At 43.2% G+C, this 4,836-nt stretch overlaps 1 long non-coding RNA gene across 1 annotated transcript; it reads right to left on the reverse strand.

The window, feature by feature from the left end:
* Positions 1–2,231: 2,231 nt before the first annotated feature.
* On the reverse strand, positions 2,232–4,836 carry LOC113105906 (uncharacterized). The gene is made up of 5 exons (XR_003292412.1): positions 3,963–4,836; positions 3,234–3,875; positions 3,036–3,121; positions 2,821–2,901; positions 2,232–2,733 (listed from the first exon to the last, which is right to left on the reverse strand). It is a non-coding gene; the product is annotated as an uncharacterized LOC113105906 (long non-coding RNA).

The following is a 4,836-nucleotide window of genomic DNA, read 5'->3' on the forward strand; positions in this document are numbered from 1 at the left end:
AGATATATATATATATATATACACACACACATATATATGTATGTATATATAATTTGAATATATAAATAAAGGTACTCCATGACTATCTACATAACCATACTTCGCATAATATTGCCGTGTCATTTTCAAACCAGCGAGTAATGCCGAGGTAGCGTCTACACTACAGCCATTGAGGGAGTAGACCATTTATTTCTATTCTGTTCGTCGTAATCCAAAACTATTTGTATTTATACGGGAAGTTGTGGAAATGCAACAATAAATGCAAAAACACAACATTTATATTCACTTTTTAATTTATATTAAAAGTTTATTCATCTGAGTGTCTACTTCCGCATTCCAATCCTGCTAATAGCGTCATAATTCTCTATACCAATAAGCTGTAAAATCATCACTCATCTGTACACCAATAAGCTCATCTTAATCATAAACCAATAACCGCTGAGGTGGGCGGGGCGACAACGTGTCGCCCCGCCCCATCGTCCAGACTGCACTCTGGGATACTTGCTACGTGTTGGTATCCAGGGAGATGATTGGGACCGCACACATCCTCCACACAGGGATCAAACTCTGCAGCCGCTACCTAGGCAGGGAGACACAGACTGTTTCTCAGAGGAGTCAGACGATCACCCTCACTGTTGGAGTTATATCCCACGTCCTCCTCCTCCTCTTCCTCCTCTGCTGCGGCAACAGAGACCTCATCATCTTCATCCTCACCCACTCGAAATGACTTTTTGGTCTTCCAGGCTGTTGCTCCCTCTCACTGTGCTGTATTGTGGAAGACGCACACCGTTACGGATGTGATGGTGTACATGTTTCTCACCGGCAGATACTGGATGCATTTGAGGTGCTTCTGTTGGTTCTCCCAGATGTGGTCGATGGCTGCAGCGTCCTTGAACAGATGCACCTGGTTCATCCATCCCAGCTGCTCCCTTCAAGATATCAATGGCACTCTGAACACCTGCACAGGTTTCCTTGGCACCCACTTTTATCCTCCTGACATGACAGCGGAGGACTGACTTGCAGTTCGATGATCTGGCTGTTGGGTAACTGGCACGTACCGCCTGTACCAGGAGAGCCACATCGCCCTTGTTGTAGACAAAGACTGCAGCGGAAAGGGCAGACTTAAACAGGGCATACTTTGGATGGTAATCCATCCGTAGGGCTGCATCAAATCGATGGATCCAATGAAAGATGTCGAGCCATACCAGCATACCCCTGTCAGTCCACTCCCTCAAGAGCTGCTCCCCAGAAGACACGTCGTGGATACAACAGCAGCCGCAATCCATGTACTGCTGAAAAAAAAAATAAAATGAAAGATTTTGAATTCATATTAGATTAAAAAATCCAATCTTGGTTTTGATCTGGATTAAATCCTCAGTTTGTGTTGTTTAAAATGTTTTCATAAGATTTGGATACTTTTGATCCCCAAAAAACTGGATTATTCTGATCCCAGCAAAGAAGGGAATATTTCAGTACCAAAAGTGTAATAAAACTTTAAAACTGGTCCAACAAATACTTCTTTGTAAAATGTAATATATCTCCAATTAACCGTCAAAATAAAATAAAAATATTATATTTACCATAATAGTTATTACTACTGTTTATTAATGACTGAAATTCCCCATGATGCAAGAATAGATAATCAGACTTTTGTTTGTTTGTTTGCATTTGTAAAACGATTTAATTTACCTTTTGGTGGAGTTGTACTTTAGGACTTTGCCAAAAGTAGACATAATCTGTGTGCGGTCGTCCTCTATGTTAACTGTTTCTGCAATGAGAAAGGCCTTTCTCAACAGCTTTGGACACGGCAGCTCTCTCCTCGCTAGTGGTCACTGGAATAGTTGGCAAAAATTCCCTAAAAAGCACCAAAAATACTTCATTATAGGTGGTGAAAAAACAAACAAAAAAACCACTTAGAGAGTGAATTGAGGGGAGATCTGTTCCTATTGCAGTGAGGTCTCCTGGTGTGCTGAAGTCAGATGGAAATCTGCAGTCATATGCGAAAAGAAACCAATGAACTTAACTTACGTGTGATCTTCCCAGGTTTTTCATACTGGATGAGGAGGATGGTGTACAAGTCCTTTCTTTGCAGGTACTTCTCGCAGTGGCTCTCCAGGACCTGCCTCCACACTTTGGCCATGGTGTTGCCCTCGGTGCAATGCCTAGTCAGGCGGATAACCTGCTTAGATTTTTTTTTTTTCAGAATCTATCAGAAATTAAATAATTGGGAAATTGTGCAGAAAACTCACTGTAACATCAAGACAGCAGGGAACACTGCTCTGTGACTCCTTTGCAACCTTTCTGCAAGCATTGCATGCAAGGACTTCTGTCAGCATGGAGTACCAGCCAGACATGTGGCAGATCTGCCTGAAAGTTTTCGAATACCCACAACGTTAAGAAAGGCCTTCTGACTGGAACGTGCCGATCAGTCAGACCTTGGACACCGAAGACTGTAACGCCACACTACGACTGGTCTCCAGAAAACAACGGAGCTATGAAAGGGTCTGCTGAGGGGAACTTTCCTTCCACCACTTCAGGACATTCAGGAGGGTGAAACCACATTCTGTTGTCCTTCAGGACTTTCCTCCACCTCGTGCTGCCGTGCTTGTCTTTATAAGACATTGCCCTCTGAAAAAGTCCTCTTTCAGCATCCTCCTTTAGCCACGTTATGTCTGCGCTGGTGAGCCCATTAGGACCAGACTCCCACATGTTGTGCCAACCCTAAAGCGTCACCTGGTAGTATAACAGAGACAAAATCTTATGTAACAAACACCCAAACAGTTTCCTTGTCTAACAACCACTGACTACTTAGACAGTTACCTCAGGATGTGCTGTGTCTGCTGCTGATGTCGCAGTACCCAGGCATGGCTGAGGTGCTGATGCAGGAACTCATGCATGAGCCTTAAACGCAAGTGTATTAGTGAAAACATTTTTCATTTTCCTATGCATACTTTTGCATGCCCTACCCATTTATGGTGCCCCACCTGGAATTGGGGAGGTAACAGGTAATTGTGATGTACAAACTAGGGACTTACAGCATACGGTGAAACAGTCTGTGGTTGGCTTCTGTGGAGGATCAGGATGGGAGTTTTTTCTGGAGACTTTTTTCTACCCCCAACTGCTAAATGAGGACAGTTGTTGTCATCAGCACACACAGTGTTTTTTGACTATTAATACAGGGTTCATGCCATGATAACATTAATAATTCAAGACATTAATAAAGTGAAATAAACCTTTTAAAGGAGGTGAGAGCTTACACCAGCAGAGCGTCATCCACCCAGCCACCATCGCCTTTGGACCCTGATGAGCTGGAGCTGGCAGCTGCTGTGGGAGGGTCCCTTCCTGAAGTGCTTCAGAGACTTGGTGGTGATGTCCTCCGCCTTCATCACCAGCTACTGCTGAACAGAGCAGTGCGTCTCCTGTGCCATTTTCCATTCGTGGTCGGTCCCGGCTTGTGGGTCAATCTGAAGAGTCTTGTGCAGGCTGTACCACTGCCACTTCTCCAGGAATGTCCATTAATGGCCCTGTCCACGTAGATCTTCAGGTGACAGGAGACTTGTGGAAACAGCTGCACATACCTCAGAAGGAGATCATTCACCCACTCATCAGGGCTCGCTTTTCTTTCATGACGGTGGTGTTCTTTTATGTGCATATCAAGCAGACTAAAATATCACATAAGACCATCAATTTGTGGAAAAACAAGTGATGAAAAATGTTAATTCTGTTAAGTACAGCATACTACTTCATGTAGCCAACGTTGTTCTCCACCAGCAATTTAAAACTTTGGCCGTTGTATTTGCCAAATGTAATCTGGAGTTGGCCAAGGAACTGCACCTCTGATGGAGTCGAGGTAATGGACTGACATCTCTTTTTGGCTGAAAACAGAGAAATTGTGATGACTTTAATGATAAGCTTAAAAAAAGAGACTATGCTGCAGTGGAAACACATCAATGAGATATTACCTTCCTCACAAGCTGTTTTTTTATCCTGGACTGTGTTGTGAGATGCCAGTGCCTTGGCCTCCTTTGAAGCCTTAAGGCGGCATTGTTGCCTTTTTGTGTCTAAAATGCACAAGGTGGGAAACAAGGGATCCATGTTTAACACACCTGTAGGAAACAGTCTCTTATAATCACCATATTATTATGGGGAAAAATTTGTCCCCAAGCAAGTATTGAATAAATTTGAATGTGTTCAAATGTGTTCAATACTTTTTATTGTTCCTTTCCACATTATTACACTCATCTTCATAATGGACTTAACTGATTTTTTGTTGTTGTTTATGTCTCTAGCCCTATTCAGACGATACTTACCAGCTGACCCAAATCTGAACCTCTGCTTCATGAAGTAAACGGAAACACTCAGGAACCGTCCCAACGGATGGAAATTATTTTACTCTATCGCTTTATTCCAAGCAACAAGGTCGTCCCAAGGCACGAAATTCGCAGGCTATGAGGGGGTAGTGATGCTGGGTGTAACTAAAAAGGTGCCATTGTGAGTCTCATTTCAGATAATCTTATTAACTGTTAATCTCCTGAATTGCAACTTTATCACGCTATTCAGCGCCAATCCCGTCATTCAGTCAATTTCACTGGTTAAGGTAAGGTGTGGGGTAGGTTTAGGGGTTTGCATTTCTTGTTGTTTTTTGTAGTTTAGGAAACACTTTAACTGACACAACCAGTAAAAACTTCTGAATCAGCTGTGGGGCAGAGTTTGCACAAGTGGATTGGGGGAAAAATTGTGCATGCGTGTAATGCGCCTGTCTCTCAATGGGAGGAAGCCACGCCCTATTTTGGAGGTCCCACCCCATTTTGGAGTTTCCGCCTCTATTTGGAGATC

The sequence above is a fragment of the Carassius auratus genome, chromosome 7, assembly GCF_003368295.1.
Source record: "Carassius auratus strain Wakin chromosome 7, ASM336829v1, whole genome shotgun sequence".
NCBI classification, from domain to species: domain Eukaryota; kingdom Metazoa; phylum Chordata; class Actinopteri; order Cypriniformes; family Cyprinidae; genus Carassius; species Carassius auratus.